Raw genomic sequence first — 24,313 nt, 5'->3', positions numbered from 1 at the left:
CCTTTAAATCTAAGCATCATAAGAAAAGAAGACTTTACAAGACACTAAAGTAAACACTACAATGACTACACAGAATGCAAGTTTCTACACTAAGCATGTTACATGCACAATTGAAAGCTCAAGAATACTACTTCAAAACATCCTAGCCTCAGGATTTAGCACAACAAATGGCAAACTTATGAATATTGCTCAATATAAGACATCATATAAGTAACCCACATTCATCAATACATCTACCCTCATAATAAGAGAGTTACCCATAGTTACTCACAATAATGCAATTTATAACACAATGGGTATAAAAATTAAATTTCTCTCACTCTCACAAAAGAATTCATAAGTTAGACTAGATGAACCATATGCTTGCCCTTAGTGTTGTACTCCATTAATATCAGAATACTAATCTTGGGATCAAATAAGTCTTTTATGGATTATAATGTAGACTAAGGGATGGGTAGGAACTATTTTGATCAGAAATAGTGACTATCTTCCCTAAGCTCTTTAATACACTATATTATACAATTGAGACCATTATTTAACAACCAAATTACACAACTTTTGTCTACCCCTTTTTTTTGTTTTCAGCCCATCTTATTAAAATCATTCATAATCACTATTGTGGGAGTATGTTAAGTACATAACTTTCAATTTTTACCCTTTTTCGCACCCATTTTATGCTACACACCCCTATGTTAGCCACCCTCAACTTAAGCGATTTGCCTTAGTTGAGGTGCACAATGTCCAATAAGACCAGGGCCAAAACAGGTTCATTATAACACAATTGGGTTAAAAATAGGAACTTTTAAGCAAAAATTTTCTCTTTCCCAGCCACAACATAACAATTCTTTACACACCAATAACTATCACTTTGAGGCTTTAATTTCACTTTTTCTCCTCTTATTTTTTCCAAACTCCTTAATCAATTTTAAACTAAAGTGCTTAGGAGCTTTTGGATCAAATTTAGGGCTATCAAATAAGTGATTAGGCAATACATGAGGCTAACAAAAAAAAAGCTAAAGGCTCAAAAAGGCTTACTAAGATTTAAACACAAGGGTAGGTCAACTGAAGGTATAAAACATGGCTATCAAATAAATGCCTAAATCATCTCCTAAACTCACATCCTTTATTTCATTTTGCACACACACCAGGCAAGTTCTAGACATCACATGCAACAAGGAATATACAACACCTTACACGCACATGACATATGCTCAACTCAATAGGATCACCATAGACTCTTAACCAAATAATAACATGAATTCAAATTTAAGCCAACAAACACAAGAGACAATCTTGAGCCTAAGAGTCTCAATAGTAGTAATTCGCACAATTCAACATACTTTTACAGTAAAAACACTTGCACCATGCAATCAAAAATAGCACCAACAAGAATATCTTACACAATTTTTTAAAAATTGAGCCTAAAATTGGTGAAATTAAATTAAGCCTAAAATTAGGAATTTTTCTACGCCAAACTTAAAAATCTAATTTATCCCCAAAGTGAATTTAAAAGTAAGAGATAGAAATACTCCCTAAGGCCTATAGGCCTAGATAGTAGCATCTTTATACGTTAATAGGATCTGTAGGAGCCCACACTCAGTTGTTTTCTATGCTTCTTAGCTCAAGTTTCTGGTACTCAGACTTTCCATCAACCTGTGACTCAACAAAAAATAAAAACTACGTGAATTAAAAAAAACTAAAAATAAAACATACCTTAGCTTGGGTTGCCCCCCAAGAAGCGCCTAATTTAGTATTGCAACATGACCTATATCAACTTTTTCCTCCACCTTGAGGATATAAATTTCACCCCCAACTTTGCATCCTTCTTTTTGCCTCGCTCATAGGGAGGTGGTAAAAATATTAAGAAACCAAGTAGTAGAATGTGCATGGTAAACCAGTCGACCTTGAGGTAAGGTGTATTTGTATGCTGCTTTTCTTATGCAAAATTAAGAATAAAGGATTTTTGTTTCTCATATTTACACTCTCCCACTATTTTAAATGATTCCACAAATAAGACATCATCTAAACATAATGTAGAAAAGTTCTTTGAATAAGGCTTAACTAATCTTACTTCAAACTCTACATAATTCACAACACCCTCACTCATATTCACCTTCTTAATTATAGCCTCAAGAGAAAGATGACAGTTGAGTAGCTATAATTCTTATGTTTGTTCAATAGATTGACTAGTATTATCTTTATATTTTTCTTTTCATAGTATCTGTGGACATGTTGGTGGTGGTATCTCCTTAACCTATTGATCAACTTTAGTTTTCGAGTACTCAAACTTCCTCGAATTATCAGTAACTTTATCTACCACCGATTGGGGAGTCAATTCTGCATCTACCTCCTTAGTTATCTGTTGAGAATTGCCCACAAAAATGACTTAATTAGGATTAAAAGCACATATATCTGCTGAGTGAGACATATTTCCACAGAACACACACCAACTTATGGTCTGCTTGGCAACAAGCAGGTCCCCTCCAAATGCTTGGATCAAAGTTTGGACAAAAAGCCTCGTGATGGGGTCCTCCACAAAAATGGCAAGAATCATCATCCCTTAAAAACCATCTATTGTAGACTGACATATCAAGAAGTGTGATAAAAATAGAAATAAAGGAAAATAAAAAAGCAAAAACTATTTACAATTCAATATAGAAAAACTAAAAATAAGATAGTTGCCTATTTACAAGTCCCTGGTAACGCCTCCAAAAATATGACAGTGCCCAAGCGCACACGCAATTGTACGTGGTCTACCAAGTAATATAGTGGCCTTAAAGAAAGCTGAATATTGATCCCACAGGGACTTGTATTTGCTAACTATCTAATTCTAGTTTAATGATTGAGAAAAATAACCAATAAAGTCTTAGAATTGTAATTTAAAAGTAAACTAAACTAATGCAGAAAAGTAATGACTTTGGACAATCAATGGATAGAGATCCAGGGTTAAGTCTTATGAACAATCATACTACATTATTGAATTTCATTTGTTAGACTTCTTATCTTGGTTATTGATTCATAGGGTTAATCACATGATCATGGTCTCCTGACCTCTAACCATTTACCTAACTTGGACATTACAACTAAATCATTGAGCGGGGATGTAATAATCCAACTAAGTTCTTAAATCTATCATCCTATGTTTGAATCAAGTAAGGCTTCTAGGTACATCCCTATCCTACATGCTAATTTGAAATCTTTATTTTATAAAAGACTACGAACCTTACCTTGCTTTTCCCATATTCTATCTTTCTATTCCCCCCTCCCAAGATCACAAGGTCGACAATGAATATATTCTAAGGGTAGATTATCCTTAAAATAGTTAAAACAAGGATAAAAAAACAACCATAATGATATGCAATTCAACAAACTTAATTCAAAATGAAAGTATTTATGATTTTGGTCTTAACCCCAAAATGAGGGTGTTTAGCTAATAATGGAATTAACCGTAATACAAAGACTTGAATCCATGATCAAAACCAAAAAGAAACTAAAATAAATATTAAGAACCTTAAATTACATGTGTAGCAACCACCAATATCATGGGAATATAGCAGGCGATGCAGGTATATGTGCCTTTAAATTATGTAGGAGACGCATGCATGGCAGCATGGCAATCAAGGGGCGCCGCATACTTAACTCAACTGCAATGGAAGAGGCGACTTGCCCATATCGCGAGCAGCCTCTGGATGTTGCTCCTCAAATATTTTCTAAGGTATTGGAGCATAGTGTACAGCAGGCCCCGTGGGCATATCTACATGCTACTACTGGATATTTAATCAAAAATATATTCTAAGTGTTCCATGTCCAACTTCTTGTTCCATGCCTCATAGTGTTCTTTTGCTTTGAATTCTAGCTCGTTTCACATTAATTCACCACTATAATAAACTCTACAAGCATACTACAACATCAAAAACCATTAATTAAAGCTCAATACATCAACCCACCAAGAACAATAAGCTAAAAGCTCAATTTTAGTGCTAGGCTTGACCACTTTATGCTAATATGTATTGTTCACTATTGGCTAATTCTAATCAAACGTTGCACATGTCAAACAAGTTGTTCCATCTAATACTACACATTCAAAACATAAGGAACTTAATTAACACACTAGAATCCATTGAAACAAACTAGACACTCACCTAGCTCAAGCTAATAACACTAGTTTTCTCGATTAATTTCTAAATGACTCAATTAAGTGCAAACTTGTTTAAGAAACACTTTGAACATTCTAATCACATCTTTTTACACTTAAATGCTTATTTATATCAATATTAACATATTAAGCACAGAAATTGCTCTCAAAACAAGGATAAATAAGCTAGAATCATAATACTAAAGTTTACAAATACACCCAACATCACATAAGTATAGGCTATAATTGATGTTTGCTGAGTGTTGACTGAACATTCTAGGTTTATAGGGCCCCTATTAGGTATTGTTCTCCTGGGATATCCGGTTACTTTGTTATTATTATTATGATTAGTTTATGATAGGTTGATTATGGACTGACACTGAGGTATAATTCTAACATTTTCCTTTTTAAGGTAAATTGCATTATGGACAACGTGTTTGAGGTTACATAAATTGAGTATAAGGCTTGATCATGTTAACATTAGCTTTCCTACTTAGTTAGGTTTTACTAGAGAAGTTAGGTTAGCTACCTTAGGCTATTACCTTGAGTTAGTCTTTTATACATTTATGTATAAACATATATCTAGATATGAAATTATAGTATCTCTCTTTCCTTGTTTATTCATCTAATATATGTATTTATTGGCTTTATAGACTGCTATAAATCCTTCTTCCATATTTTATTTGTATATTGGCCAGTGATATATTGTATAGAACTTTAGTTTCTGAATATGGCTAGAATAGGATAGTTTATCCTTGTGACACTCTAGCATTATCATGTTAGATTTTTTGATAGTTTCCTATAGTTTGTAATCCTTTTTTCCATTAACTCTGAAGCGTAGTCAGTAGTTTCCTACTAAGTACCACGTATTTGGTACTCATACTACACTTTTGTAGCCTATAAATCATAGTTCCATTTTTTGTTATTGTTGTGTGTATCATATAAAGAAGCTATGGATCAAAGACTTAGGGTGATCTTATGGCATTTAAGTATTACTATTCTTTCTCTTATGTATTATACTGATCTCTATGTTTTACTCAAAGATGGGTTATACATGTGTATTCATTTAGTATTGAACCTTTTACTCTTATTGTAATAGAATCTCTTGTGCTAACTTCACCAAGTTTTGGGATTGCTACATATATATTAATCCTTATACCATATATTAGGTATTTTTCTTTCATTTATTTGTATAGTCCATTACTAATGGTTCCATACTATGGGTCAGCTTACCTACTGGTGGGTTATAGTAGGTACCATCATGACCTTAGAAATTAGGCCATGACAAATTAGTAGTAAAGCCTAAGTTTACTGGTGTATTGGTACAAGATCTAAGTGTCTAATAGAGTCCTATGCATCAGTATGGAGATGTCTGTATCCTATCTTAGAGAGGATATAGGGCATTCTTAGGAAATTCTATTCTTGACTCCCTTTTGTGTGTCAGTATTTATATAAAACTCTAGTACTTTCTTTAACTCAATTCTGTTCTAGATGGATAGAATGAGTTTAGTAATAAATACAGGTGAGAATTTTGCATGTGTGTCTGTAGCCTCGGCTCAGAATTGGTTTAGAGAGTCAGAGATTAATATCAAAGATCTTCAACTTTAATTAGAGGATTTGGGGTCAGTGCAGGCTTCAATAGAGTTTGTGACCACCTTAGCTTTTTAGTATTTACTATTGGGAATTCTTAGCCTTTTATGGGTACCTCATATCCAGAGATGATATCTGATTTATCGAGTAATGCTCAAGCTAGAGTTTGGTTTGTTCGTGTTTAGTCGGGTTCCTTGTTGGTTTTAGAGTATAAGACTGGGTTTTTTGACTGGTCCAGACTTAGTCCTTTTTTGAGCGATCCAGACTTAATCTTATATTTATCCTTCAGAGTATGACTTGGTGTATGGATTTATTGGAGGATTAGCTTTTCCACTCTATTTAGTATTAGGACATTTGATAGCACCTAGGGCTTCTTTCTCTTAGGTAGTTGATCATACAAGGGCTATAGAGAGAGCATGTATTAAGACTTATAGAGGTAGCAATAAGAGGCCATGTCATCAATAAGGTGTTATTGGTATTCCATCAGGGAGTAGAGAATGTCCTGACAAGGATCAACTTCAATTACAGCCTATCAGTTCTACACTTGTAGCATTTCAGACTATAGAAGGCTCTCATATTATTCAAGGTGTTCACAATGAGCAAAGTTTTCCTTAGACATTGTAGAGTATTCAGCATATACGTTTAGACTGTAGCAGTCATTTTGGATGAGTGGGTGTAGTACCAAGTATTCTATGAGGTTTCTTTGGTTGTGGTGAGATTGGTCATTGGTCTACTGAGTGCACTACGTATGATTAGGTTGTTCAGATAAGGTTAGCATAAGTTCCTTGCAAACCTAGGGCTGTTGAAGTATGTTACGATTGTAGGGAGGATGGTCATTCCAGTAAGGAGTATCCCCAACATTATTTGGTCAGCCAGTTAGAGTTAGCTCATATTTATTACTAGGTTAGACCTTTAGGGGTTTGTTGTGACTCAAAAGAGACTGGTGTCACAACTTTAGACTACCTCATAGTCGTAATACAGTGTTTAGAGTCACAAGTGACACCAAGCCAACCCATGTCCTGACATAAGAATAAATATTGGAGGAATGTAACAAAATACTAAGAGGAAACTAACTGACATAAACTGATAAGAAATAATCATAAAGTCAAGATAAATACTGTCTAAAGTTACTCAATGAATATGAAAAGAAACATGTATAACTGTCTAACTATCTGAAAGCCTCTAAACCTAATGAGTTGTTAGGACAAACCCCCAACTAACTCTGAATAACTGAAATAAGATAAAGTACTAAATTAATAGTTGACAAGATAACTAGTCCTAGGATGATGAAACCCACCAAAATTAAAGCTTAGTGTCGTGTGAATATGCTAAGGGCAGTCTGGATACTGAGCATCTGAACATATATTATGAGATAATATAGCACAAAAAAGTATGAGATTAGTACTTTAAATGTATCAAGTATGCAAGATGAAAACTAGATGATATGTGTAAATACTAATCATGAATGAATAAACATAAAAATCAAATGCAAGACCAAGTATAAACATATGTTGTGTCTCTAAATAATTTAATGACTGAATGCTGAACACATGGTCATGCAAACATGAACTGAACATAATCTAAATACTAAATTGAGGACTGTGGGAGCTAAAATTTTACTAACATACTAATTTGAGCAAATTGGTGTCAAACTGTAACCTCAGTTGGAAAGGTATCGATACCTTGCCAAGCTTACCAACACTGTTTAGCGTGGATCCACTAAACTGATGTCCCAAGGGACTAGGGTGTCAGTCCTCTACTAGTGAGTGACCCCTCATAACCTATGGTGGTAATGTAGTTTTGGAACTTAGGAACTTCTACTAAAGGTCTCATTCCTCAAATGATGGGTGATCCTTCATCTCTAGGTTTACTAAAGCAACCTCTTTGTTCCTCAGCCAATGAACCTAACAATCAAGATCTCAACTGGGACTTCTTCATAAGAAAGGTTATTTTCCAAAGTAATCTCTTCAAAAGGGACTATTGAGGCTGGATCACCAACACACTTGTTTAACAAAGAGACATGGAACACTGGGTGTGCTGATGGTAACTCTACGGATAGATCTAACTCATAGGCTACCTTCCCACACCAATTAAAAATCTTATAGGGGCCAATGTAGCAAGGACTAAGCTTCCTCTTTTCACCAAATATCTTCACCCCTTTCATGGGCAAAATTTTCAAGTATACAAAATCACCAATATCAAACTTGAGATCCCTCCTCCTCATACCTGCATAGGATTTCTGATGGCTTTGGGCCATTTTTAGCCCCTCTCAAATCAACTAAACCTTTTCAATCACCTCATGTACTAAATATAGACCTATTTGAGTAGCTTCACCAACTTTAAACCAACCAATAGGAGATCTACATCTCCTCCTACCATATCGAGACTCAAATAGGGCCATGTAAATATTAGAGTGATAGTTTTTATTGTAAGCAAATTCAATTAGAGGAAAGTGATCATCCCAACTATCTTTGAAATCATTCACACACACCCTCAACATATCCTCTAAAGTATGAATGGTCCTCTCAGCCTACCGACTTGTCTGTGGGTGAAAGGCTGTATTGAGATAAATTTGGGTACCGAGACCTTTTTGAAATGTGTTCCGAAAATAAGAGGTAAACTAGGTACCCCTATCTGAAATAACGGTCAAAGGGACTCCATGCAACTTCACTAACTCCCTAAGATAAAGTCTAGCATAATATTCAGCTGATTCCAAGGTATTAACTTAAGAAATGAGCTGACTTGGTCATTCGGTCCATAATGACCCAAATACAATCATGCGGACAATGAGTAGAAGGAAATCTTGCAACAAAATTCATATTCACCAGTTCCTACTTCCAAGCAGGTATGATGAAATCCTGAAGAGTACCATTAGGTCTCTGATGCTCAACCTTAACATGCTTGTAGTTTGGTCACTTAGCCACATATTTTGCTATATGCTTCTTCATACCATTCCACCAATAGACTTGTCGCAAATCATGATACATATTATTGGCTATGAGATGAATCAAATATCGCAAACCATGAAGTTCTGGTAAGATTTTCTACATTAAATCATCCACATTTGAAACACATAACCTACCCTGACAATGACAAACACCATCTCCCCCTTGGGAGAAAAGGTCAACCTTTTGATTTTGAACTACCTCCTTCAACTAAAGAAATGTAGGATCACTATCTTGCTTTTTCTTTACCTCTGAAACCAAGGAATATTTCAAACCATTCTAAACCCAAAAACTACCTTCAATTTAATCAACCAATCGAACTCCCAACCTACCAAATTGATGAACCTCATAAACCAACTCCTTCCAATCATTGTCAATATAAGCAACACTTTTTATATACAATTTATGAAAAGCATCAGCCACAATATTAGCCTTACCTAGATAGTACAAGACACTCATATCATAATATTTTAATAGCTCTAAGCACCTTCTCTGATAAAGATTCAGATCTTTCTGAGTGAGGACATACTGAAGTCTCTTGTGATTAGTAAAGACATAAAAATAGACCCCATAAAGGTAATGCCTCTAAATTTTTTAGGTAAAGACAACTGTTGCCAACACAAGATCATGAGTGAAGTAGTTTTTCTCATAAGGTATGAGCTTTATAGAGGCATATGTTATAACCTTGCCTCGCTGCATCAAAACACAACCATGACCAATTCTAAAAGCTTTATAGTATAACACAAAACCTTCTAAAGTCTCAAGTAGAGTCAAAACTAGAGTAGAGGTGAGTCGAGTTTTCAACTCCTAAAAACTCTTCTCTTAAGAATCTGACCAATGAAATATGACTTTCTTTTGAGTTAATCTAGACATAGGAGAAGTGATATAAGAGAATCCCTCAACAAACTATCTGTAGTAATCGGCTAAACCCAATAAACTCTTGATATCGAATAGAGAGATAGGTCTAGGCCAGTTCCTTACTTCTTTGGTCTTTTGAGGGTTAACTCGAATGCTCTCATCGAAAATAATATGAATAAGGAAGGCTATTAATTTCAACCAAAATTCACACTTGTTGAACTTTGATAATAACTAATGTTCCTTAAGAGTCTATAAGACAATCCTTAAATGGTCTGCATGTTCACCCTTATTTCGAGAATATACAAGGATGTCATCTATGAAGACTATAACGAACATGTCAAGATACTTCTTGAATACCTTTTTTATCAATTCCATAAAAGTTGTAGGAGCATTTGTTAGTCCAAAAGACATAACTACAAATTCAAAGTAACCACATCGAGTTCTGAAAGCCACTTTTAGAATGTAACATTCGATGACTTTAAGTTGACAATAGCTGGATCTGAGGTCTATCTTAGAGAAATAATTTGCACCCTAAAGTTGGTCGAACAAGATATCAATACTATGGAGTGGATGCTTATTCTTGATTGTGACCTTTTTCAATCAACTATAATCGATGCATATTTTGAGAGATCCATATTTCTTTTGCACAAAAAGAACTGGGGCACCCCAAGAGGAAACACTAGGCCTAATAAAACCCTTTTCAAAAAGATTTTTTAACTACTCTTTCTATTTTTAAGCTCGTCTTGAGCTATTCTATAAGGTGGAATCAAAATAGGCTGGGTATCTAAGAGGGGATCTATTTCGAAGTCTATTTCCCTCTCAAGAGGAACTCCAGGTAGATCTTTGGGAAATACTTCTAAAAACTCATTTACTATTAGAACCAACTCAAGACTCAAGATTTTGGACTTTAAGTCCTTGACTCAAACAAGATAATAGATGCATCCCTTAGAGATTATCTTCCTTACCTTAAGTTAGGAGACAAATTAACCTATAGGCACTGAGGAACTACCCCTCCATTCTATAACTGGCTTATTAGGAAATTGAAATTGTACTATTCTATTTCTACAATCAACTAAAGCATAATAAGAGTGGAGCCAATCCATGCCAAGAATGATATCAAAATTAGTCATGTTTAATTCTATAAGATCAACTGAAGTGACTTTCTGAGATACTATGACTGGTCAATTTCTATATACCCATCTAGTTATGACTGAACTACCGACTGGAGTAGAAATTAAGAAAGTCTCTTCCAGGATTTTGGGACTGACACCAAAATCTACTACTATATAGATAAATATAAAGAAAAATGTTTACACAAAGAAAAATGTGGCTCCAGGATCTAATAATGCATAAACATAAAGGTGAAAGACTTACAAAGTACTAGTAACCAAATTGGGATAACCTTTATAATCCTGTCAGTATAAAGGCCATAAAGTCAATTTTAGCATTGCCCACTGGTGGCACTAAAGTGGCACCTTGCTGAATAGGGTAACCTGCTAGAGCCGATAAGAAGTTAGCCTAACTTTACTGACGTAGGTCCTTACCCCTCTACAAAACTACTGGGCAATCCCTTATCCTGTGGCCTATCTTACCAAACCCAAAACAATCATCACCACCAGCTATGCACTCCCTCTTCTGGTTCTTACCACATCTTCTACTAATGGGTTGGTACGATACTGTTCACACTATCTTGGGAATTAGAGACTAGTGCTCTATCCCGAATATCCTTTTTGAACTTAGGCACTGGCAGATGATGGGGCTAGATATAAAGCTTTCTATCAAAACTAAGATCGTTTCCCACCATTTGATCTTTGTTGAGAAAAACTAAAACTACCAATTTTGTATTTCTTATTTTTCCTTTTTTCTTCTTAATATTTTCTTCCGTAATCTACTGAGTATGTACTATATATCTAAAGAGTGCATATCCTTAACCAACATGGCCATCATATACTCCTTGACCATATCTTCAAAGACACCCAACATAAACTTGCTCATTTGGGCCCTAGAATTAGCAAATATTGTTGGAGCATATCCTACTAACTGGGTGAACTTGAGTGATTACTCCTTCACACTCGTGTTATCGTACTTTAAATTAATTAACTCTTGGACCTTGGTCTTCCTAAACTAGATTGGCCAGAACCTATCTAGAAAAGCAGTAGTAAACTCCTCCTACTTATAGTTCCTGATTCAACACCCTTGTCCTCTTTTCACTACTTAAACCAAATATGGACCACTCCTTGCAATTGGTACGTGACCAAATCAGAACTCTCACTCAAAGTGACACCTATGATCTCGGTCATTTTTTGAACACTTTGTAGGATCTCCTGTGGATCTTCCTCAAAATTGGATCCAAAAAAGGCTAGAGGATTCACCTGAGTGAGATCCTAAATTTTAGCTATTTTTGTACTCACCACTGGGTTGGTAGGGGCAACGACCTACTGGTAATTTTGAGCATCCATGGATTAGGCTAAGGCCATGAAGAAGTTAACCCTAAATTTAGCATGGGAGACCTACTCATTTGAAGGGTCTTGGGGAATAGGTGGTGGTGATAGCTGGTCCCTATTCTTTTTTCTGTTAGACCTTCTAGGAGGCATTTTTCTATCAATGATAAAGAATAAATTGGAAGAAGTTTAACAAAGCTTGCACTCCATTGCACGACATAAATATTGAAAGAAGTGAGACTTTCCTAAAATATTTTGTAGCCTCTTGCCAATAAGTGTCATACCAATGAACAAACTCTACTTAATGCAAATTTTAGATACCTCAGGAAATTTTAAACATTGTTCTTTGATACCAAGTTTGTCATGACCCGATACTACCCCTTACTAATAACATGGTGGTTAGAGTCATATATGACCCCAAGATAACCCATGGCATGGCATAAGAAATAAATACTAAAGGAATGTAACAAAATATTGAGTGGAATCTAACTGTCTGACTATCTGAAAGCTTGTAAACCTGATGAGTTATTGAGATAGACCCCAACTAACTTTTACTAACTGAAATAAGATAAAGTTCTAAAATGAATATATGATAAAATAACAACTCCTCAACTGAGGAGGACTTAATAAGATTGTAGCTATGTGGCATGTAAATGCACTAAGGGTGGTCCAAGTACTGAGCATCTGAACCTACATTATGAGATATTATAGTATAAAAAGTATGTGATTAGTACTCTTTAAATGTACTGAGTATATCAGATGAAATCTAGCTGATATATATATATATATATATATATATATATATATATACTAAGGATAAATGTATGATTATGAAAATTAAACAAAAGACCAAGTACAAATATATGATGTCTATATAAATATTTTAATGACTAAATGCTAAACACTTGGTCATGCAAACATGAACTTAACATAATATAAATACTGAACTGAGGACTGTAGGAGCTAAAATTTAACCAATATGCCCTGATCTGAGCTAATCAGGGTCTAACCTGTAACCTCAGTTAGAAGGGTGTTGGTACCTTTCCAAGGGTACCAATCCTAAATGACATGGATCCACTAAATTAACGTCTCGAAGGACTAGGGTGTTAGTCCTCTACTAGAAGGTGACCCTTCATAAGCTATGGTGGAAATATAGTTCTGTAATTTAGGGACTTCTGCTAAAGGTCTCAGTCCTCAACTAGCGGGTGAGCTTTCATCCTTAGGTTCGTACGGTGCTAAGTACTGCTCCCAACTGAATTAACACTATTAAATGATATATGCTCAACTTGGTAAAATTCTTAATTTGACGACATAAGCATGATTTGAATGACTCATAATATGTAAACTGATATATGTATAGATTTCTTAGGTATCGGGGGTTCATAACCTACCAGCTCTGTCTAATGCAACTGAACATAATAGTATTAAAAGCTGATCAAAATAGGGAATTTCATGAATAAATCCCAAAAATTCAACTTGTCATACTATAGAAATTCATAATTGTTGAACATAGAAGATTGTTAATCTAATGGAAAATATATACTTATAGTCATACAAATAAACTGAGGAGAGTTTCGAGATTCATATTTGACTCGAAACATAATTAAAGAGAAAAGGAATTATACTTAAAAATTTAGATAGTTCTTAGGATTCAGTGGGTGGAAGGGGCCCACTTATGATATCCCACATAACTGAAAACAAATCCCTAGGAGAATCTTCTTGAAATATAAAATTACTTTTGATGAACCCTAGTTTGGTTTTTGAGAGAACAAATAGCTTTTTTTGCTATGTATGCAAATTTTTAAGTTATGAGAGGTTAGGTTAGTGTTTACCCTTGATAAATGTTATTTTTGAGGGCTTAAATAACTTGGATTGGGTTAAAATGGGGTGGTATTTATTGAAAAACCCTTGTTAAAAATGTGTAGGAATTTTGGTTCCAATCATCAAGGCTCACCCTACGACTCATACCCTTTGGTCATGAGTCATGGTTTGAGTCGTGACCTAAAGTTCTAAGGTCTGGGATCTTTACTTCTATATAATGACTCCCCTTCCTAACGACTCACAAGGTCTAAATTCGAGTCAATAGGAGTAGTTGTAGTCTAAGTCTTAATTTTTGGGTTCCTTTCTGCTAAGGTAACGAGACCACCTGATGACTCATCGTCACTGATAATAATTCATAGGGTCTAATTTTGTTACCTTGGGCTAAAATTTATGTCCTTCACTGGAGTGGCAATGACTTATATGTAATGACTCATTATGTCTTATAATGACTAATTACAGAGTCATTATCACTGCAGTGTGACAAGCCCTTAGGAAAATTTCCACAACTCTTTGCCATGATATCAGATTAAGGCTAGACTTGCGGCTTTGGAAAACTAATTTTATGGCCTATCTTTTAATGGGTCTAGAGCTTGAAAAATTAGGGTATTACAATCTGTAATTAGTATAGGATGTGTTCCTACTATGAGATTATTAGTCATCCAGATCAGTCTTATGGTGTTATGGCACCATTAGTCAAAGACAATGCACGTAGTGTGATTTGATGGTTTTCCTATTTAGTGAGGTGAGGTTTATCAGTTTACTATTCTATTGGCAAAGTTACATCTATTGCTGAGTAGGCTATAAAGATGAAAGAAGGGTGGACTTTATGGTTCTAGAGTTTGGAAACTTTATTTTATTGCCATTTCTGAGTTTGATATTCAAGGACTTGCCTTCTATGATGTGGACATTTTAGCATTGGTTATTTTTCTCTTTATACCCTTTTCTAAGATTGATCACTTTGGTATCCATTCTTTCGATTGGGCTAGTTTATTATCTAGTAGTGGTCTTGATGTTGATGTTAAGAGGTCTTAGGATTTCCTTTTAGGTTAGTTGGGTTTATCTTCTGGTGATAGTATGATCGTGGTATTGTCATAGAGTTGGATACTAAATTCTTACCTTGATGCAGTTCTTGTTCTAGTAGAGTTAAGAGAGGTATAGATAGGTGATTTTTCCTGTAACTGCTCCTTAAGTTGGGAAATTGGGTATTCATTACTGATATAGAGTATTGGATTGACCATTTTCTAGCTAAGGTTGCATTTCTCTAAGTACTATTTGCTACCTTGGTGAATTCTAGGTTATGTCTTGATGCATTATTCCATTCAACAGATGTGGAGTTGATGGCTTGTGCCTTCTACAGTGATTGTACCAAAATATGGTTTTGTTCTTCAGCTAAAGTTTGATTTAACTAGCAGTAACCAGTAGGGATATGCCTAATTTTGGACAATGAGGCTAAGTTGGGTGTTTTCCCTTGGTTTGGACTCATTGGTTCAAGTATTAGACTTTGACTATTGTGATGGGCTACTTGGAAGTTGTGCTAGAGATTGAAGTGTGGATGCTTACCCTTATATGAATTAATTTGGATACTTGAGATCGAGAAACTCAAGAATGGTGTGACAATTTAAGCTGTAAGTGTAGAGCTAGGGTGCAACCTCTAAATCTTAATTTTGTTAGCTGGGAATTCGACAATATGCTAGCTAAGCCCGCTCTTTGCCTACCTTTTTGGTTTTATTTGTTTAGATAGGTTATGGTTGGTAGATGTTCGGATGATATCTCATTAGCACTTTGTGAAGGTTTCTTCTACTCTGGACCTTGATTATTATTTTTCATCAAAATTTAGATTATCTCTCGGCAGGAGTAGTGTGTTGAAGTTGGACTTAGAATGCTTTCATCTTAAGTTGGTGAGAAACCTTGGAAAAGATCATTCAATTTTATGTGTTTGTGCTTCAAACTCCTGACCATCAACCTCGTGGGTTATTCAAACTAGTTGTAGCATTGGCAGCAGGTTGCAGACATTGGTCATTCCCATTTATGTGTCTAGGTAGCAACTTATAGGCTTATTCTTATGTTTCCAATATGGACTTTGGTGGATCAACTTTAGTTCTCCTAGTTTATTATGATGGTGTAATTCCAATAGGACTAGGATAACCTTGTGTGTGGTTTAGAGTAGATGGTAGGTTAGGGAAGGCAAAACAAGGTTATATTTGGATATTGGAGTTGGTTGCATGATTTGTGCCTTGAATTGACTTTGGCTAGGGTAATTTTTTGCATGGTTGTTATAGTATCAGTGTCACATCAGTGAGTTTTGATTTGGATTTGCGTGGATCAACCTTCCTTAGTTCATTTGGAGGCTCGTTGGTTCTTTAAGAAGTAAATCAAGGAGGTATGTTAAAAAAGAGTTACCTATAACAAAATCCCTTTGAAGTGTTGTTTCTTCTTAGAGGTTACCTAGGGAGTGTTTCTCAGAGCATGTGGACCCATTACCTCATCCCCTCAAGATTTCATGCTCTTTCTATACATTGACTTTTGTGGATGGAAGTGCTTTTAGTAGTATATATTATAATGACCCTCTAGGTTATTTGACCAAGTTTTCTGTATTTTTGATAATTTGAGCCTTCCACAATAGCTACAAGCCATTTAAGATTTACAGGATTTGCCATTTCAGTTATTGGATAGTTTATTTGGGTTTTTAACTCATTTCCTTATTTTGGAGCTTTCACTATTAAGGAATTGCTCTCAAACCAAAAGTCCTAGAAAATGACCTCAGATGAGGATTTCAACAATGCCATCATCTCTAAAACACTAATTTTACGCTAGTGGAACCCTTGGTTTAGGTCCCAAGGCTTCCAACTTCTTTTGGGTTATTAGGTAGATTGTAGGAAAATGAAACTATAGGTGTGGGCCGCACATTATTCCAAAACAATCTAGGATGAAAGTTTTGATGGTTCTATTGAGTCTGTAATGTCAAATTTGGTATAGTAACATAGTTTATTTGCGCGCACAGAGTTACAAACAAATTCCAAGTACCCAATTAGAGTCCATTCGGACTTAGCAAATTCTGGTGCATAGCGCCACCTGGGCAATTGCTTAAATGGACCTTTGGTCATTTAAGCGGTCCACTACTTAAGCAACAAGGGCATCACTCTAGCTATCGCCCATGGATATCGCCCACCCACTTAAGTAATAGCCTTTCTTCTTAAGTGAAGGTTTCTTAAAAGGTACTCAACCACTTAAACAAAGGATAATTATATGTGGGGGAATTACTTAAGCGATCATTTGACCAATTAATCAATCATTGGGTCACTTTAGCGGCATATAGGGATTATTAAATCCTCTTTCTTCATCCAATTTTCCTCATTTTTTTCACCATTATACATTATTTTTGGGAGCTTGAAGGGAGAGAGTGGGGAATTATTCATTGAAGCTAAAGTAAGCTAGTCTAACACTACTTGATCATTTCCCATTATTTTTCCAATCGAATTCCATCCCATTTTATTGCAAATTCTTAAATGTCAGGTTTTTAAATCGCTAGACCTTATGGGCTGATATTGGACCTGATTCATATACTAATTGTTCTCAACTTTTGAGCATAAAATTCTTGTGCTTCAAGGGACCTCGTGATGGATTCAATTTTGGGTTTCTTTTGTAAGGCCTATAGGCCCATTCTTGATCCAAATTTTAACTCGGGCTTTTATAAGAAATAAGGGTCTCATTTTACTACTAATGATATGTAGATTACTATTTTTACAGCATACCAGTATTTCAAAATCATGGAGTAAAGACAGATGATTTGTGGATGATTCAAGGATTTGCGGTTCATTATCAAAGTAGACTTCACTCTATTCTTCTTTATAGATAGTGTGTGTGCGTGCGTGTGTTTATATATTACATACTAGGTTTGGATGATAGGATATGATTATGGGTAGAAAATCATGACTTAACCTAATTAAGAGTTTGGGGATAGAATGGTAAATCAAAGCTTAAGATGAAATATTATTATGGCTATAGGATCCTATCACCCTAGGTTACTAGTATATTCATCGTAGTTGAAACTAAGGACCTTTTAGTATAAGGATTATTACTTGACTTAGTGGATTAGATTATGGTTTTCCTTGAATATTGTTTACCCTTATGCTAGTCATATACTATAGGGCCTGAGTCAGTGGTTATGATACCAGGTGGACTCTCGGTGAGTATTGTACCCTTAGAAAAGGGAGTGATTCTAGTTATGGTTGCTTGGAACTTTATGTTGTATTATTTGAATACTGGTGGTGGCATGCATACTATTATATGTGTCAATGCTCATTTAGTAGTAAGATTCCAACAAATACCATGATTTTTCTACTATTTTCTAAGAAGGGTTTATTCCCACTACCCACTCTTAAATTGTGTTCTTTTATAAAAAGGGAATCATACCACCTTACTTAATGATTTACCAGCTTTTGGAACAAAAAAAAAGATATTTTGTGAAATTAGATCGAGATTGATTCTGGTCCATGGTTTTTCCACTCTTTTACCACTACGATTTCTTTCGATCGTGGGAGATTTTGACCTTTCAACTTTATTACAATGATTTATTACTGGAGTTGATTTCGAACAATGGATTTGTAGACTTAACACTCTTTTATCCGTGATTCGAGTCTGTGCATTTATTATATATACATCTCTATGGTACTAGATGGAGCAGATTGATGATGATGACTATTGGAAATCCTTGATCGGGTCCAACATAGTGTATATGGATATTCCCAAGTCCCCTAGGGGCCCTTTTGTCCATGAGCTATCATGCCGGAGAAGATAGGTCACCGTAGGTCCTGCTTTTACGTGCCGTTAGCGGGAGGAGGTGTATACACTGGGTACATTATGGCACTTGGATCGGTTATGGTATTATGCATTTACTTTGCAATCATTCATGCATATACATTGACTATCACTAGTATGTTGTTTGGTGCTTATATCTATTAGCCTTATGGGGTTGCATAGGTATAAGATATGATTGCTGTGTACTGAGTGTTTTTGATACACTGTGGAAACACGACACTTTTGATGCATAAAACCATGAATTTATTCTTTACTTAGGTTTTTTTTAGTAGATATGATGTGCTTTTGTGGTTGTGGAAGATACAAATGGTAAATAAGGCTTGGAATGAAATTGAAAAAAAAAACTAGAAAAAGATGAAGTCTACATATGGTACAAGTTTTCTTACCAGTAGTCAACATATCATACAGCTCATAGGATGACTCATAAGAACAACAGAAACTAAATCCATGCAGACAAGCAAAAAAACTAAGTGAAGAAAAGATATGACAGAAAACATACGAATTGTAAGATGAGGAGGATAAGGGTCATTTCAAGTAACCATAAAGAGAACATAAACTAAAGTTAGATTCATAGGTGATGTCACAGAAGAAGACGAGTCAAAAGTCTATGTATGACTCGTATTAACCAACTGTAAGCAAACCAGTGTCCAAATCTTGGAAAGAGTAAAGTCCCCGGTGGTAACGAGTGAAGTCCACAAGTCGTATGGTAAATTTATGACCCATGATGATAAGTCGTAAGGAGAAAAGAAAACTGGAACCACTGGAAGTTCAGACACTATAGAATATATGAAAGGCATAGTACGACTCGTAAGAAGACCTTACAAGTGTATGAAGCGAGTTGTACCTTGTGCTGACTTAATTTTCCTATTATGTTTAAATTAGGATTTCTAAGTTATTTTAAGATACGACAAATACCCTAGGGTTAATATTTTATTAGGTTACATTCTTTGATACTCTATTACATACTCTTACAATACTCTACAGTATTCTTGATATTTTTGGGTTATTATTCAATAAAAGATTTTGGATTTATTCTTCTTATTCTTGTGCAATTAATTACATGTATATTTATCTATTATCATGGATTGTTTCATGAACATGAGTAGCTAACTTCCCTGACTAGGGTTATGGGAAACCTGGTAGATTAACTATATAAAGGAAGTGGGAGATTCATTTATTCTAAATCAGTTGATTGTATCTTAATCTTCTTCGTATTAATTGACCTCAGAGCTAATGTAGAAGCATGAGGATTTTCTGTATTCAATAACGTCCTCACAAGGGAGTTTGAGTTTAGGAAAAAGGGATTAAGGCAGTAATTTGTGATTCACGTCCATATTATTATTTTCCCATCTTGATACTCAAAAGGTGAGAGTTTAACTGAAGTTATATATAAAGAGCAATAAGGCAACACCCTGAGACTCACAGGGTAAAGGTAAAATTTATCAACATATTAAGAAGATGGTTGATAATACATAACTTGTCAACTTTACATATAAAGCAGCAGAATAGGTGGGTTGAACACGAGAAATTTATGGAGTTGAGAAGCCAGGAGGAACACAGTCCTAGTTTTCGTCTTCTATTGTTTATAAACTCAAAGCATTCAAGTTCGGTTAGTACTTACTGATTACTTCCAAATTCTCACATTTACTTTTCTGCACTGCTCGTGATTTTTGTCAAGTTAAGAAACTGTTTAATGTTTTCCCTGTGGGTTCGACCCCAAACTTGTTGAGTTACTATATTTGGCATTGATCGAAGCATACTTCTTTGGAGGTTTGTTTTGAGTCATATCAAATTTTGGCACCATTTCTGAGGAAGACAGTTCGAATAGTTAATTGAAGTTGGTGAAGTTCACAGGTTTTATTTTCTATTCTTTATTTGGCATATATCCATGTATGTCAAACACTAAGAAAAGACGCAATCCCTTACTCCCTTATGATTCCGAGCCTGAAATTATTCTTCAAACACCGTAAACAATGGTAGAACAAGTTCATGATAATATTCCTGCTGGGGTTCAAGACCCTCGGATTGTGCCTCCTCCCCCTCCTAATAATCCATAGAATATTGCTGACAGACAGACTGAACAATTATTAGAAGCAAAAGTTAAGAAAGCTAGAGTAGCTGAGGAAACATGGTTAGCTGAAGAGGCTAGTCTAGCCCGACAAATAGCACTAGCCAAGTAAAGACAAGTGCTCAAACATCAAGGAGGGATTCAAAGAGGCAACACTCTGATGATTCCTGTATATCAACATTTTCAACCATATGATAAAGATAAGGACATGGGATATATTAAACCTACTGTGATAGGAGCTATCATTCCTCCTGCTTTACCTGCTAATGTTAAATTTGACATTACTAGTGCTATGATCTAATTGCTAAATTTGAAGGGTGTAATTTTAGGATCAACAACTAATGTTTCGAACATACATCTTGCTAGAATCTTTGACATTAAGGTTGTTCCCATTTTTATTGATTAGAGAAGCATCACTATGGTTAGGGGAACATTTGAAAGGTTTAATCACTACTTGGCATGAGTTTCATAGATAATTTTTGAATAGATTCTTCCCTCCTGTAAGGATGCTACATTTGAAAGATGAAATCTACAATTTCAAACAGTTACAAGCAGAATCCATGTATGAGGCATGGATTAGATTCAAGAAGATGTTGAGCATGGTACCTCGTCACAGAATCACAGGATCCAATATGTTGTAAATCTTCTATAGATCACTGAATGTCAGTTCAAGAGCAATGGCATATACTATTTTGAGAGGTGCATTTATGCATCTTCTGTAGGACACTGTGTCAGAGATGCTAAATGATATTTCAGTGACCAATCAAGGTTGGAATACTAGAGACACTGAGCATGGTGAAGGTACATATGATATTAGAGCAGATAATGATTATTGGGCTAGCCATGATTTGGTAGGACAAGAGGTTGCACAGCTTTAGACAATATTGGGTTGCTTAAAAACAATTCGCAACAATGAGTGCTGAGAAAGTGAATGCAGTTGGGGAACACAGATCTAATCACCAAGAAAATGTCTGTCAGTTATGAGCTAGTTGACAATATTTATCACTGTAGCACTGTAGCTACTAGATCATTGGTAGAGAAGAAGAAGGATCCTAGTGCTTTCAATATACCTTGGATTATTGGATCTTTCAAATTTACTCAGGCCTTATATGATTTGGGTGTTATTATCAACCTCATGACATTACTGGTATTTAAGAAATTGATTTTGGGAGCTCCCACACTAACCACCATGAGACTAGTGATGGCAGACAGGATAGTGAAAAAGCCAATTGGTATTCTATGTGACATATTGGTGAATGTGGCTTCTTTCATGTTTCCTGCTAATTTGGTGATCTTTGAATTTGAAGTGGATTTTCAAGTCCCAATTATTTTGGGTAGACCATTATTGGCTACATGAAGGACATTGATTAATTTGGAGCTAGGACATCTTATGTTGAGACTCAATGATGAGCATGTGATATTCAACGTATGCAAATCCATGAAGCAGCCTAATAAGCTTAGAGTGATATCTGTTATTGATGTGTCTAATAAAGAGATAGACTTATTCCATGATAGACTTATACCATGATGTTGATGCAGTAACTATATATGAAGATATTTCTGATGCGATTCCAGTTGAAGAAAGGTTCGGTGTTAAAGCTTTAGCAGCTGTGATTATGAAATTCGACATTGATGGTATTGATGAGTATGATGAGATGGTATGTGAACTCTATAGGAGTGATTCTTAGACTAATTCACCAAAAGAAACTTGATTTGGATATCAAAAATAGAACCACTTCACCTGCTCTCCTATCTATTGAGGAGCCACCCATCTTAGAGTTGAAGACCCTCCCCTCTCATTTACAATATATATTTTTTAGGGCCAACAACACTTTGTAGGTAATCATTGCAGCTAATTTGACAGAGATAGAAGTGGAAGCTTTGTTATCAGTGCTACATAAATTTAAGAGGGCTATTGGTTGGTCCGTTGCAGATATTGTGGGTATCTCGCCTAGTCTTTGTACTCATAATTCAACTTATACTGAATTGTATTCCAAGTATAGAGCATCAACGTTGACTTAAACCTTCTATATAGGAGGTGGTGAAAAAAGAGATAATCAAGTGGTTTGATGTTGGTGTAGTATATCCCATTGTTAATAGCAAGTGGGTTATTTCGACATAATGTGTTCCAAGGAATGGAAGTATTACTGTTGTGCCTAATGAGAGGAATGAGCTAGCGCTAATAAGGCCAGTCACAGGATGGAGAGTGTGTATGGATTACATAAAACTCAATGCATAGACTCAGAAGGACCATTTTCCCATGCCCTTTATGTTACCAGATGCTGGATAGACTTACCGGAAGAGGGTGGTATTGTTTTCTGGATGGGTATTTGGGTTACAACCAAATCACTATTGCACCCTACCACCAAGAGAAGATGACCTTCACTTTTCCTTATGGGACCTTTGCATTCAGATGTATACCATTCTGGTTATGTAATGCTCCAGCCACATTTCAAAGATGTATGATGTCAATATTCTCTGACATGGTAGAAGACACCATCAAAGTATTTATGGATGATTTATCAGTCGTTGGTGATTCTTTTGATGTCTTCTTGGTTCACTTGGAAAATTCTCTATGAAGATGTGAGGAATGCAACTTGGTACTTTATTGGGAAAAGTGTAATTTCATGGTTAAAGAAGGTATTGTTCTTGTGACATGACCCGACCTGGGGCCTTTTCGTAATGGGAGTCCCAAGTCTGACTAGGAACGAAGACCACTCCCCTCCCGTTACCCAACCCAACCTCCAACCGCCTGCCTTGAGTTGGCTAAATTTCGAACATGTAACAATATAGTGTAACAGCTCACATAAAGACTCTGGGAATAGATCACAACCGCAACCGACCCAACCGAGTCCAACCATCCAATACCAATAGTCCAACCTTACAAAACCATAATAAAACAAAGGCCATAAACCAGGCCATAACCAAAGGCAATCCAAAACATAATATAACTAATCCCAAAATGAAATAGGATGGAACAAACAACAATATCATCTAATGATGTCGGCCCTCCGGCTTATTCCAAAGCCAAGGCTCACACCTATACTGATTCCGCCCACTCCAATCCATAGCAGTACTACAAAGCCTCTAACCAAATGAGTAATGAAATACGGTTGGGACATGCCCCTAACCAAAGCAAAAACCAATGTCCAAAATAAAATTAAAGTGTCTAGAAATATCCATAACATGAAATGGAGGCTTTTGAAAGGATGGAAGCTCACCACTTCAGTCCAAATGTTGTTCCCGCATCAATCTCTATGTAGGAGGAGTAGAACGGCCAGCTCTTGCATTGTGTGGGTATACAGCCGCCAGTAGACGGGGTTAGCGAGTCACTACTAGCATGATCTCTTAGTAAGGATAAAATAATACCATTTCAAAAACCAAGTAAAACCATCCATATGCACACAACCATACATATATATATATAACCATGTCGAGAAAATGGACCGGGTTTAGCATGCCTTTAAAACAATTACCTGGGAAGTGTAGCTTTGCCTTTCTAAACAACCTACGAGCTATATAGGTTCAGCTCCCCCTGCTGAAAGGGCCCCAGTGTGTGCAGCCGCATGACCAGGGATAAAACCCTTTGGATGATTACTACATCCCCAAAATATAGTGTGACATCATGAACACGGTC

Source organism: Capsicum annuum, chromosome 9 (assembly GCF_002878395.1).
Source record: "Capsicum annuum cultivar UCD-10X-F1 chromosome 9, UCD10Xv1.1, whole genome shotgun sequence".
Taxonomy (NCBI): Eukaryota; Viridiplantae; Streptophyta; class Magnoliopsida; order Solanales; family Solanaceae; genus Capsicum; species Capsicum annuum.
The sequence above is the reverse complement of the archived record's forward strand: the minus strand, read 5'-3'. Positions refer to the sequence as shown.